Genomic DNA, 15,459 nt, shown 5'->3' on the forward strand with positions numbered 1-15,459 from the left:
GTTTCTGCTGAGGAAACATTGAATGGAATGGTGACAATACACTAAATATTACGTACTAAGGTAAATTATGTAAATACTTTCATAAATACTTACGTTAATTATTTGCGTATTTTTCCGCATGACAAAAAAGAATATTCACATCCATCTGTGGGTGGACAACAGAACAAAAGGCACCTGACAATCTGCGAAACACAGATGGACTGGATTTTACACAGTCCATACATCCCTAGCTGTAACTTTCCTATTTGCTCTCATTCTCAGTTATCTGGTTGTGCTGTTACTGAAGGCCATGGAGTACTTCCATGTCTAAAGTGGATATGTGCCTCCTGAGTTCCAATCTAATGTGTTCTCTATTGAGCCAGAGTGGTTCTAGTCTTCCCCACAAAATTATAATATTTGCATATTACATTTGCTCTTCTACTTCTATATTAGACTCATCTATATTAGACTTCAAGACATTTGGACGATTTGGATAGCTGTGACTAGGGATGTCAGAGAAATCCGCAACGGAACCAAATGAGTTTGGATTGTCATTAATCCGACTCATGGATACCACAGCAGACCAGCTTTTCCCCTGTCAAGAGGATTCTGTGGACTTGCAGACCATTTTTCTAACCTTCTGGAATTTTGTGCAAATTTCATCATAGAAAAATACACAAAAATAAAAAACCTGGCCAAAAATTTACAGTTCCCCATAAGCTAAAGTGTGAAAATGCACATTTTGGGGGAATTTGCACATTTTAAGGGAATTGGCACATTTTTGCATGTGCAAATTTACAAATTCAGAAACAAAAAAAACCAGTTCCGTCAGTGGGCGGACAATGGAACAAAAGGCACCTGACAATCCACAAAACACAGACTGAACAGGTTTTACACAATCTATATATCCGTAGCTGCGACCAGAGGTAGAGGGAGAAGGAGTGAGAAGGTTGTGATTCTAAGTCCATCGAAACCAATAGGATTGTTTTTTAACTAACAGAATTTGGATCAAAATGTTAGGAAATTTGGAACCAAGGGCTATCCATGAGATGAACTGTGGACTAATGAAGGAGTGCACATTAAATTTATTCCTATATCACATTTTTTGTATACATTAGCATTGCAACTAGGGAACCTTGAGGATTTCACTTGATCTGTTTCAAAGCAAACAGATTGCTTTTTTTCAAAGCAAACAGATTGCCAGGGTGGTGCCTTGGCACCACCCTGGCTAATGTGTGGATCCTTCAGATTTCACCCTTCCTTAGATTTTGCAATGCAGTTCTCAGCTGAAAAGATGTGCCTAGCTACATAAAACATACATATATTGGGGGGGGGGGAATACATTTAGAAATGTGTATTTTGTGAAAGAATATGTTCAAGGTCACATATTTAAATATGAATGTATGTGCTGATTATTATTTTTTTAATGAATGTAGATTAAAGTGGAAATGGGACAGAACGGACTTTTGAATGGACATAAGCAAAATTGACATGGACTGGAGACAGAATTATCCAATCCCTCCCTAACTGCAACTATATGGCATCATGCACTCAAAACCAGAGGGCTCCTAGAGCTATCAGTCAACAGGCATTGTGTCCCTTCCTTAACAGATTTTCTGCACTAAGAAAAAAGATGGAAGAAGTGGTGGGAAAACATGGGACAGTTACAAACAGAAGATAATGACATTGGACACACACAGCCCAATAAAATTCTGAGAATGAGGCAGGGCACAATAAAAGCCTTGCCTGGACAAACCCTGGGCTACAAAAACCAGGGTTGGACATCTGTCTTCATTACCACATTCATTACTGAGTCATGGATTCTTTGCATGTCTGTCTTTCTTTTCACCTCTCTGTATTTGTAGAAGACTATTTTTTGCCTTGCAGATTAGAACTTTCTTTCAAATGCTCATTAAGGTACAAAAGGTATCTATTATCCCTTTCTTGTTGATATCAGGCAGCTGAAGTGGCAATCTACAGACAAGATAGGTGAGGCAGCAAGGAAAGAAGCAGACAAAGGACCAGAAAGCAGCAACCTGATAAGTGTGAACTCCAGGATAAACTAAGGCAGTTTGCAGTGTTGTCTCCAGTGTGGTCAAATGCTATGCAAGGGCTTGTGGCAATCCCACTATTTCTCTTCTCCCACCCATGGTAGCGGAGGCTGTTCCTTCCTTATCATATGGGAGATGTGAAATTGGGTAGTTTTCAGCAGTGTGACCATACTGGAGGAGATTGTTTTATCCAGCCTCCCTCCCTCCCCTGGTGCCCTCCAGATATGTTGAACTACACTTTCTGTCAGCCCCAGCCAACATACCCAAATGGCCATGCTGGCTGGGGATGTTGGAAGTTGTAGTCCAATGCATCTGGAAGGCACGAGGTTAGGGAAAGCTGGTTTTAACAATTCAGGAATATTTCAATGTTTTGATCAGACACAATTCCTCTGTATGTGCTTTGGAGCACATGCAAGGCTTTGCTTCATGATACAGATCCCAAATTTACTGGGTAGCTTCTTGCACTGGACTAAATCTGCTAACAATTCAACATCACTGGAAATGACTGACAATATTCTACTGTACATCTCCCTCATCTGGAATACTGTACATCTCCCTCATCTGGAGTACTGTGTCCAGTTCTGGGCACCACACTTTAAGAAGGATGCAGACAAACTGGAGAGGGTTCAGAGGAGGGCAACAAAGATGATCAGGGGACTGGAAACAAAGCCCTATGAGGAGAGACTGAAAGAACTGGTCATGTTTAGCCTTGAGAAGAGAAGACTGAGGGGAGATATGATAGCGTTCTTCAAGTACTTGAAAGGTTGTCACAGAGAGGAAGGACAGGATCTCTTCTTGATCATCCCAGAGTGCAGGACACAGAATAATGGGCTCAAGTGACAGGAAGCCAGATTCCGGCTGAACATCAGGAAAAACCTCCTGACTGTTAGAGCAATACGACAATGGAACCAATTACCTGGGGAGGTGGTGGGCTCTCCCACACTGGAGGCATTCAAGACGAGGCTGGACAGCCATGTGTCAGGGATGCTCTGACTTGGATTCCTGCATTGAGCAGGGGGTTGGACTCGATGGCCTTGTAGGCCCCTTCAAACCCTACTATTCTATGATTCTATGATCTCTCATACTAGGCTCAAATGATTTGGCACTATTCTGTGTGCTGTATACTGTGAGGCTGCCATAATCCACCATGAGATTTGGTGCTTTTGAGCCCATTGATTCCAAGGCATAAAGCTGCAATTCTATGCATACATCCAGGGATAAAAATTATTGAAATCAGTAAGACTCACTACTGGGCAAACTTGCATAGGATCTGGCTGGAAACCTGTCATCATATAGCATGAATTTTCTGTTTGCTGAGAGAAAGGGGGGAAGCATGGGGGGTTAAAGAAGGGGCCATAGCTTAGTGTTAGAGCACATATTTTGCCTACAGAAGGATCCAAATGTGGCATATCTAGTTAAAAGCAACTGTGAGTCAGAATAGACAATACTGGGCTACCTGGAGTAAATGGTTTGACTTAACTTAAGGCATCTTCATCTTAATATGTCCATAAGACGTAGGCCTTTTCAAAATCACTAACAGTGCAATCCTGTACATGTCTACTTAGAAGAAAGTCCCACTAACTTTAATGGGGCTTACTCCCAAGTAAGTGGGAAGAAGATTACAGTCTTAGGCAACCTGTTGGCCAGTGTTACATCTGGGGTTGGGTCCGGGATCTGCCATACATTGACAAAAAGGCTCTGCTCATGGAAGGTGCCTCTGTTCAATTTTCAGGGATCCCCCTTTCCTCCCCGCTTGCACCACAGCTCACCCCATTCAGCAGTGTCCCCTGACTCTCTATGTAGCATTTTCAGGAGGGTGGAGGGACAGCCATGGGGAAGAGGGAGCAAGGAAATCCAGTTACACCAGCCCTATTGCACTCACCTAAATTTGGTCTATATACTCTAAGTGAAATCTTCTTGAACTTCTAAGTGAAATCTCCCCTTGTCTATATACTCTAAGTGAAATCTTCTAAACTTTGTAAGACAAATGGCCTCTAAAAGTGTAGTTGCCTTTCCTTTCTCTAACAATTAAACAAGTAGACAGTTCCATATTCACTTGCTGCTCAATCCTATGGTCCAAGTAAAATGGCTGCCACTATGCTATTGTGAATACTACCAGTCAATATCCTAGGCTCATTCACCAACAATACACCAACAACTTTCAATGAGAATGGACAAACAGTAAGAACTACTCTCACACTCTATAGCAATTGCAGCTCTACCCACTAATCAGTCACAACATTGCTCAGCTTTTCTTTAAACTGTGCTTAGAAAGCACCAGTCAATGACCAGAGAAGACAACACAAAATGGCTGAAGAAGATTGCATGCAAACGGATAGCAGCCCTTCGCTCCTGCAGCCCAGCAGTTAGAAGGAATGCAGGACAGCGCCTGAGAGATATGTCCAAGGCTTCCTTTAGTTCTGAAACCATTCCACATTCAATGGGTTCAATCCAGACTTAGTCACACTTAGAGCAGACCCATTGAAACCAATGGGACTTTAAGCTGGTCATACTTAAGTCCCATCTACTTCAATGGGTCTATAGTACGTGCAACTTAAGTCTGGTCCCAAGCCAGTATTTTCAGTGCAATGCACAACTGCTGTACTCTTTAAAATAAAATAAACAGATTAACATAGGGTTGTGAGAATGTTGCCATAAACATACACTGGGGTAGGAGGAATCCTTTTTAAAAAAAGAATTCAATCTGGTGTTTGGGAATTCTTAAAACATGCATTGGGGAAATCTTCTTAAAGTGCAAGGGGAATTCCTCATTCATATTAGTAATTAAAATCACTAGAAATTCTTAAAAAGAAAAGAACTGAATAAGGGGTTGGAATTTATTTTGGATTAGTTAATCTGGAATTTAAAAATCACCATTTTCTGAATGCCTCCTTGCTGATTAAAGTTTTAGCTTTTTGCAGACTTTCCCTGGAGACATACTGATATCCAAGGCAATGAGCAGATGTATTTTTCTGTCTCCTCATCCTCCCTCCCACCCACCCACCCACGCACACACGCACACACGCACACACAACCACCACTTGAGATTTACATTATTTTCCAGCAATGTCTTCTACAAAAAGAAAACTTAAAATGGTCTTGCTTAAAACTGCATAGCTATCTCTGGCTGCTGTTTCCTAGGCAACAAAACTAAGTGGAAACAGCCCTGGCATCTTTTCTGGCTGTGGTGAGGCTCAGCCAAATCAGACTCATCATGATTATTTATTAAGCATCCCAAAGAGCGAGAAGCCCGTTACAGACATCAGATAAACCAAGTCACAATATGAAAAGGGCTAATCACATAGTCTTATCCCAATATCTCTGGAATGACAGGAGGAGTACACATTACAAAACTCTCTCCAGTCAGAAAGATGTGTGCCATATCTATAAATATATTCCTTGCTTGTTTTGTTTTACTTTTATTAAATTAATACATTTCTTTCTTCAAATGTATTTCTTTCTTTCTTCTTCAAGAGGGAAGACAGCTCCTTATTTATATTCACAGAGTTATAATTGGGATTAAAGATGTAATAACACCTGATATCAATTCAGTGGATATGAATAATATTTGTGCCTTTATATTTGAAACACAAGAAATAGATAAAGTCAAAGTGTCATTAATCACTCTCTTCCCACTTTTTCTCTAACTATCCCTGAAGTTAAACACAGTCTAACTGTGCTTGCTCAGTCTTGGGGCTTTTCTAATCTACTGTATCTACTTTTGGTTTAAATGCAGAATTGAGATCTGGGCACTACATGAAGAGCATTTCCTTTCCTGATTTTCTGCTACATAACCCGTAGGTGGCACTGTGGAATAGTGCAAATACACAACCAGAAAAGGCTCTTTTTTTCTTTTCTTTTTTGCTTTCAGAAATAATACTGCATTTTCCCTTCTCTAAAATAAACTCACCAAAACTGCTCTTTAAAAACAGAAGTGAAACTGGATGGTAAAGAATGCATAAACAAATGTGAATAGGAATGATAAGTGCACAATAAATGCCTCGTGTAGAAAAGCTCTAAGAGCCATGTCATATCTTACATTTTGTATATGGGAACATCATTTGTAACCAGTGGAGCAACTAGGGCTGAACCTTGAGGCCAAAGTCCAGGGTCCCATAGCCCCCCACCCCACAAAATGACCAGCAGAGAGCAGCTGCCATCAGAAGCAAACTATGATGGTATGATTTAAGTGAGTTTAAAATGCAGAACTGCACATGCTCAGAGGGTTATTTAAAATAAAAATAAAAATCAGGGTTGAGAAACAGTTGTGATGTTGTTCTAGCATATCAAGAATGTAGAAGCAGTTGTGAAGCATGGAATAGCAGTGTGTGGGGCTGTGGGCAGAAATGTTAGTTGTGTGCTTCACCATGGAAGCAATACCATTGTGGCCATCTAAAGCAGTCCCCCATAAGATCATTAAGGCTCTCTTCACACCTGGCATTTGATCCCACTACGAACTGGTCCTTTTGATTCCGGATCCTTTCCGGGATTTAGACTGGCCCTGTATACAGGCATCTCTCTTTTTTTAAAAAAAAATCTATTTTTATTTTATTTTTATAAATGAAATAAACACTACCAACAACATAATCAGAATCTTCAGTTTCCAGTTATATTCAGTTACAATATTCTAAAAAAAAGAAAAAGGGAGGATATCAAAGAAGCAAAAGAAAAAAATAATTATATTAAATTTCAGTAAGAACAAACCAAATATTCAAACAGTCTTATAGCAAAGGAATAGAAGCAAACAATCCATTTTCATTGGCCATATGTTACCATTCAGTTAACACGTATTAATAAACATTAAAAGTTTAGCCAACAAGAAATAGTAATAATAATAATCCCATAATAATATTATTAATAATAATATTAATGAAAAGAAGGGGGAAGTTTAAGAAAAAGATTTAAACAATAAAATAAAAAACAAAAGCAAGTCATTTGTGTATTTTAAGTAATATCATACCTAAAAATATAACTATATGTGTACACACATATACACACACAAATAGGCATTCTATTACAATATAACACAAAAAAAGGAGAGAAAAGAAAAATATGCAAACATTTATTCTGGCATACTGCCTGGACATCTTATCCACTATAGTCCAAACAACACTTCAAAATAACAATAAAGATGGCTAAGTTTCAACTCCAGAGGCTGAAAGAGTTGGTTCCCTTATTTTTTTAATACCAATTAAAAATGATTCTGCGACACCAGGATCCAAAAATCTTTTCATCTGGCCTTCAAAAAGAATATAAAATGTAGCTGGATATTTAATATGATATTGCAGGTTAATTTGCTTTGCCAAACTTCTTACCTTGGTTAATTGCCTTCTTCTGTCAGCAATTTCTTTAGTATAATCAGGAAAGAGCATAATCTTATCATTTGCTGGTCCCCACCGAAGCTCACCTCATTCTCTTGCCAGACGCATAAGATAATTTTTTGAGGAGACTCATGAAAATTGAACAATAACAGTCCCAAAAGTACCTTTAGTGCCATGTATTGAACCAGGAACACGATATGCATGCTCAATATCAAATAAAAAATCAGATGATCAAATAGCTCATGCAAAAGTTTATCCATAAATTCAGCCAAACCTGTATCAATAGCCACGTCTTTAATATCAAGGATATGTAGATTTGCTCTGCCTGTGAAGGTCTCCAGTTGAGAAATTCGAGCAGACAAAATATTATGAGACACTTCGATGGCCATTTCATGAGCAGTAACCCGATCTTCAAGAGCAGTAACCTTCGTTTCCATCTTTTGAAAAGAGATATTAATTAAATCCACAGGCCCCTGAAGGGCAATAATTGAGTCCTGAATTGTTTCCAGTTTCTTTGACTTCTCTGGTAGCTGAGAAGACATAGTTTTTATCAAAGCAAGCAACTCTTCTTCATCTCCAGCATTTCTAGAAACCTTTGCCGAAAGAGCAGTTGGGGGGGTAGGTGGCATTCTCAAGCCTTTCCTTTTTTTCCTTTGGTATTGCCACCCTCCACTTTCAAAAGCACAACAAGCAAGTATAATTGCAGAAACAAAACAAAAAAACCAAACACGCAGATTTAATTATAAGTCCTTAGATATTGCTGGTAGTTTAAATTCAGAAATGCTATTTGGAGCCGTTTGTCCTTCTGTCTCCTAATTGCTTAGGAGTTTCAAACAGCGTTCAGTAGATGACACTCTGGCATCTAATCTTAGATTTCAGCCCCTCTGTTTCTTCGCAGAAGCAGCTGTTCTTCCAAGATTTCATCCAGATGGTACTGTAAGTTTCCCCTTTTAATTCCAGGGGAAGATCAAAAGGTTTCTCAATCTTTTCCCAGCTGTTTGAGATAAGCAACCTGCAGAACTCCACAAGTCACTGCAGGATGCCATGGCTCCAACCAGATGTCCTATACAGGCATCTCTCATAGTGCTTCCCTCCACTCTATACCTTTTCATGGCTGGGCGGAGCTGCACAGAAAAATCAGGACAGAAGGTGGCTGCTGGTCCCTTGCCCCCTCCCCCCCACTGCTCATTGGTTCCTGTAACATGATTGATGGCTCTGCCCATCCCTCCACTCCTCTGCAGCAGGAGGGAATTCAGAAGCCCATCTAGTGACCAAGATAGTGGACTATGGGAACTGGTCCCCTGCCCCCCTCCTTCCTCCAACTTTGTGGTGAGAGAGAGAGAGTCTTCTCGGTGGCTTACCCCGACTGCTGCAATTACATGCAATACACTGCTTGCACTACTGAGTGCAAAGGGTATACCAATTTCCGGGTTCCCAACTACAGAAGAAATCCACAAATGGACTTGTATACAGCCAATGCACCAGGCCATCCCTAGTACCCCCCCCCCCGACAACTGCTTCATGGAGACACCTTCTTCATTAGACCCAGCTTACTTCCCACCACCCTATGCTGTTGTTGCTCTTCTCCCTTATTCTGGTTTCCCAACACCCTCTAAGGTGGGTTCAAAGAAGAGATAGTGGCTGGCTGGCTTCCCAATCATACAGATGTTTTCACAGGCATGAGTGAAAGTCGATTCAATGGCTGTATGCATGTACATGCCAACCCTGTGCAGATGTCTGCCCCACCTTCTTCCATGCCATCCTAGATGGTTGCCACTCAGAAGACCTTGTGGCAGTGATTACGGTGGTTTGCTGTAGGTGGGAGGGAGCACTATGGAAAACCACCTCAGCATTACTGCCTTATCTAAAACAACTCCACACACACAAAAGAAACCATTAAAAATGACCATTCCAAGTTCTGCATGATGAATTTATTCGGGGGGGGGGGAAGGCACTTTTAATACCCATTGAAATCCTAACTGTCAAGCCTTTCTCCTGCATGGCTGAGAAGGGAGACTCCCCCATGCACCCTGGGAGGAAAAAAGCTCATGAAAATGGTGAGCAAAAGGGAGAAGAAACTGTCAGTGAAGTCAATGGGAGGGGGAGGTTCCAAGTAAATGCATTGAAGGGGGTGGGAGACCGTAAGACTGCTACTCTAAGTAGACTTACAGTGCACTCCTATGCATGCCTACTCAGAAGCAAGCCACACAGATTTCAATGACACTTACTCCCAGGAAAGGAAAGGGTCAGGAGTATTTATGATGCCACAGCCTGAGTTCCACTTCACAATACGATCCACAAGTCAGTTCAGCAAAACTCCATCTTTTAATGTAGATTTTCTTCCTGTTGTAGTTAGAACAGACACTGGGCTCTAAACAGTTTGGGGATTGTAGCAGTAAAGCATAAAGTTTGTGGAGAAAGAGAAGATGTCCCTGTGCCCTTTAAAAGAACAAGTACAGCCTTACAGCAAATGAGTTTACTCAGAAGTAAGCATTGCTGTGTTCAGGGGGATCTCGGAGCAGCATTTGGGATGGTTAACCACTTCACAGTTCAAGCGCCCATAGTGGAATGGCAGAAACGGTCACTGGAAGTGAGGTCAGTGACCTGCCCCCACCCTCCCACTGATTTGTTGTCATGACAATGTTATTCAGCACTGCCCAGCAACACCCCATAGCACATGCCCACACGAAGCAGGACAAAGCACTAAAGCAGAAATACACAGGGAGGGAATGGAGATTTCAATCGCAAGCACAGAAAATGCTGGGATCTCACCTTTCTCAGTAGGGATGTATGAAAGTCACTTACCGTTTTGCGGATCTGCTTCACGGTGGTGGGGAGGCGCTCCGTCCCTCACCCTGGAATCCTTGAAGGGGGGAGAGGTGCTCCATCTCTCCCCCCAGAGTCCTGCCCGGCTGGCTCTGCTCCACCGGGAGTCCGCGGAGCCACCGGCTGGCTCCGCCCACAGCCCAACATCCGGCCACTGGGCAGCAGGGACGCAAATGGCGGCAGCCATAGCCGCCGCCATTTGTGTCCCTGTATTTAACCGTGATAGGCTACATAAATATTTACGTAGCCTATCACGGCAAAGCAAAAAAAAGCATACGCAAATGGCGGCGGCTACAGCGGCCGCCATTTGCATTCACTATTTTTCACCATTCTAGCCTACGTAAATATTTTTTTTTATATTTAAAAAATATAAAACCCGCTGCACCCGCCGCCGCCGCACCTGCCGCCGCCACTGCAGCCGCCACCAAATCTGCCACACCCACCGCTGCTGCCACTGGAGCCACCGCTGCTGGAGTCGCCGCTGCTGCCGCATCTGCCGCATCCGCCCCAGGTAAGTGCCGACCCAGGGGATTCCGCGGGGGGGCAGGGGCAGGAGGCCATTCTGCCACGGTTTCCAGGGGGCCAGATTCTACAGAATCCGTGGCGGATTCTCCACCATCCCTAGTTCTCAGATAACACGGGAAGAGGGAGGGGAAGTTGTGAGATAGCAGCAGGAGAGCAGCAGTGTCCCTTAAAGCTCCCAGGAAAACCAGTGATTAAAGAAGAACAATCGCGCCAAAAAACCAAGGTGTGAAGGTGTCCTAAGTCTAGGTTCTAAAATGACCTAGCTGCACCACTGCTTGTAACTGGCACAAACATGTTCATGAAATTGGTGGAGAAACAGTCTGCCCCCCCCCCCCGGGACAGGACTTACCTTGCTCAAATGTCCCTGGCGGCGGCAGCTCCGGCGGCGGTTTGGCGGCGGACGGTCTTCCGACCGGCTGCCGCCGCTGCCATTTCCAAGTAAAAAAAAACAAAAAACATGATAGGCTACATAAAGATTTACGTAGCCTATCATGGCTAGATTTAAAAAAAACACCGTGATAGGCTACGTAAATGTTTACGTAGCCTATCATGGCTGACTTTGGGGGGGGAAAAAGTGCATACGCAAATGGCGGCGCCCATGGGCGCTGCCATTTGCGTTCCTTATTTTGGCACGTGTAGTCTACGTAAACATTTACATAGACTACAGCGAAACTAAGGGCAACGCAAATAGCCACAGTTTACTGGGCTGTGTTGTCTTTTTCTTCTTTGATGTTTAACTTGACAGACCTTTGATTGTTTGATATGACTGAAGAGGGGGCCACTCAGTTCTGTCCCCGTACTTGTAGCGCTTAAGCTTAGCTAGTTCTTCAGTTGAACTGAGGGGAGGAGAGATGGCTATAATTTATCCTGTTTTCCCATTTCAAATACTGCTAGGCTACTCCAGGTCATTATCCCTTGGCAGTATTTTCATGCTGCCACAGCTCAATTCAGGAAAATAAACAGGGAGGGGAAACAGTAGGTGGAATGATAGTGACTCGGTAATGTGTCTATTATTGTTTTTCTGTCATTCCCACGTGAGGGTCTTTGAGAAGATTCATCAATGCATGTCCAAAGCCCACTTTGGCTTTTGCACAAAACAACCACCAGTCCATTTTTCATGGTGGTAGCCTGATAGCCAGTCTGTGCATAACAGATTGTGGAATAAGCCTTGCTTCTAGAGAATGCTGCTAATTTCCTTAAATGCTTGGCTAACTCTTCTCACACACAAATTTGCTTCAAACTAAACAACAACAAGAATCCCAGAATGATAGGTTATTACTACTGATTTAGAATAATCAGTCAATCAATCCCCCTCCTTCCCACTGAGATTGGCAGTTTGCCTTGTCGGGCAGCAAATATTAGATGGGTACAATGCAACTACCAAATTTCACAACTTCAAAGAAAGATGAGCATTTCTATCCATAATGTTTGTTCCTGACAGGTATATGGGATGTGAAACTATGATGATCTACTTCAAATAATACCAGAGGCCCTGGTTGTGAACTTCTCTCACTTACAAGAATTAATTCAATGATTAAAAAAACCCTGCTAGTTTAAGACCAGAATTGAGGCTATCTCATATCGGTTCATGCGCCACAAAGCCAGGAAATTGGAAGCTTAATAGACGTGCCCCATGATCAGTGATTCTGTTGCACAATGTCAAAAATTGCTCCGGGTGGTTCCACATGGACCTATGGCCCAATTGGACTCCACCAGGAGAAGAGCCTTCAGCGTGGCAGTCCCCTTTCTTGGGAATTCCCTTCCCCTGGAGGTCAGGCAGGCACCGACACTGTGTTGTTTCCGGTGCCTCCTGGAAACAACACCATTCCAGGAGGCATTCCTTAATTTACCAGTTATGGGTTTTATTGGCATTGTGTTTTTAAACAAGTATAATTTTAATGTGGTGTTTTTAATCTTTTTATTCTTTTACTGTTTTATTCCTTTTGTTCAGTGCTCCAAAATCTGTTCCAGATATGGAAAAGAAAGAAAGGTTCCTCTTGCGTAAACACCGAGTCATTGCTGACCCCTAGAGGGACGCCTGCTTGCACTGGCATTTTCTTGGCAGACTGTAGCGGGGTGGTTTGCCATTGCCTTCCCCAGTCGTGGCTACCTTTCCCCCAGCAAGCTGGGTACTCATTTTACCGACCTCGGAAGGATGGAAGGCTGAGTCGACCTGAGCCGGCTACCCGAGACCCAACTTCTGCTGGGATCGAACTCAGGTCGTGCGGAGAGTTTCGGTTGCAATACTGCCGCCTACCTCTCTGCACCACACGAGGCTCTTCCAGATATGGAGCAGTATATAAATATTGTGAGTAAGTAAGTAAGTAAAATAAAATAAAATAAAATAAATATAGTGCCTGCTTAGAACTTACCTTCCATGTACCCAGACTTTCCCTGGGTCTTTCAGGCCGAAATTCAGATGGGGAGGATGGAGTGCCTGGGACCAGTAAAGATGCCCCATGTTTTCTTGGTCCTGTCTTGCCTTATGAAGCATATGAGCCTTACTGTGTTGCTAGAGGAATCCTCCTATGAGTTGACCTAAGCCAATGTGTTGCTTGTAAGCAAGCACAATGTGTGACCTTGCACAACATCATTACTGAACACAGGGCACGTCTGTTAAGGCAACAGCCTTAGCTTCAAGTCTCATGGCTTTGTGGAGCTTGAGCCAACATGAGATAGCCTTAAATCTCATCTTAAATCAGCAGGTTTCTTTTATCATTGGATCTCCCTGGTTTTTAAAAAGGAAACATATTATTACTGTGTTCTGAAAAACACACACAAAATAAACAACAACAACAACATATACACACACAGTAACAAGTCATTAACTGAGTAGATGTGTAGAAATGAATATATATGTGCAGAGAGGCTTCTGAGTAAGCCCGCACAGGATTCCAACATACCCTTATCTTTTCCCTCCCTATCCCCTCTTCTTCAGTGATCTCTCAATCTGTGGGGGTGATTCCCTCAGCCTTCAAAATTACCTCACCCTTATCTCAGTTGACAGTTGCCTGCTACCTCTCCCCACTGTCAGAATGCTGACAGGAACACTGGAATTCCTTTCAAAACACTGGAGTACTGGCAGCATTCTAGCTTCAGAGTGAAACAGGCCACATGTCCAACACAACTTTGCCAGCTGTTGCTGTCATAGGCTTTCATGGGGCAGAAAAATCTTAATAACTTTTGAACTGTTACTTAGAACTTCACCAAACCAATGAAAGGCACATCTCCTCGATAAACCTGAATAAAAGAAATCAGTCATTTTCACCAGAATGTGAAAGAAATATGCTAAGCCTCAGCTTGAAATAAAAAGTATAAATGTGGCAATTTTCAGCATTTTTTTTTAACTTGCTTTACCTGTGGCAATTGTTATCAGATCACTTTGAAATTTTGTACAATGTAGACCTCATCAGGTAGATCATGGATTCCAAGTTTCACATTATTAGCTGTACAGGTGTCACTTTTATAAGCAGTATAATTTCAGGACTTATATCGGCAGCACTTCTTTTTTGCCATTAACCTTAACTAAAGGGGCATTCCTGTGCTCGTTGAATACTAGAAGTGGTATAATACCATTACTTATTGGTTGTGTACAACATGGTGTAAATCATTAATATTGATACGTAGTACAAGGCCCTGCCTGTAACCTTCCCTCTGAGCCCTCCAGCTCCATCACGCTCAGCCACCCAAAGGTCATCAGTTTCCCTCAGTAAACTCTGTTGTTGTTTTTCTCCCTTGCTGTTCCTTTTGCTTAGGATTACTTCCCAGACCACCTCTGTGATGCCTCTACCCTCATTTTAGATACCTCCTCCAAAATCCTGTTTTCCCCTTTCTTTTGTTTTTGGAAGGGCATGGAGGTAAATTAATTCAAAATTCACTGTCACAACCCCCGCCTCCAGTTCCTATGCCATTCTCTAACTAAAACTAAGCACAACGAACTGAAATATTAACACATCCTCTTCTTTCCCTCTGTATTTTGGCCTCCACTTTCTTCAACGTTCTTTTGTTATCTCTGCTGTGCCAAATTATACATTATAAATCCTCTGGGAAGGAACCTGCCCTCTTGTATTCTTGTGAAGCAGATAGTATAAACTAACAACAACAACAACAACTACAACTACAGCTACAACAAAAACCCACAGTAGATGTGATAATCACCTGCTCTCATCCTTTTCCATTGTTCATCTGCTAGGCTAATGAATTTGCAAGGATTTTATCTTCACACAGGAAAATTGATATGTATGTTGCATTTTAAGGGGGCTCTACATTATTTCTGACCCAAAACGAATGGACACAAGATGGACCTTGGCAGCTGACAGAAAGAGGTTAAAATGGCTGTCAAAGCCTGGACAGATTACTGAAATCCTGATGGATCCTTCTATATTTATTGTATCCTGAACTCTTCCAAGTAGGAACTAGAATGGATGGATAATCCAAAGCCTGCACAGGTCCAAATATTTTTTTAATCAATATTCACTATAGCAAGTGTCACTCTGTACAAAGCACTTTTAAACATCCCCACCCCACCCCACCCCACTTCATTTTTGAGTCTGTAGCACATTTCTCTGAGTAAGAAGAACCAAGTGCTGCTCACTGGTTATCTCTCACCCACATTCAGCAGGCTGTCTTGATGAGGAGATAGTGTCAATGCCAAATAGTGGCAAGCACCCTTCCCTGTGGTAAAAAAAGATAAACATCTCCAGCCATCAAGAAGCCTTTTTCTTTCCCTCCACTATGCAAAACACACTGTACCTGAG

The sequence above is a fragment of the Heloderma suspectum genome, chromosome 3 (assembly GCF_057233095.1).
Source record: "Heloderma suspectum isolate Gila_16-S chromosome 3, 16-S_ref, whole genome shotgun sequence".
Taxonomy (NCBI): domain Eukaryota; kingdom Metazoa; phylum Chordata; class Lepidosauria; order Squamata; family Helodermatidae; genus Heloderma; species Heloderma suspectum.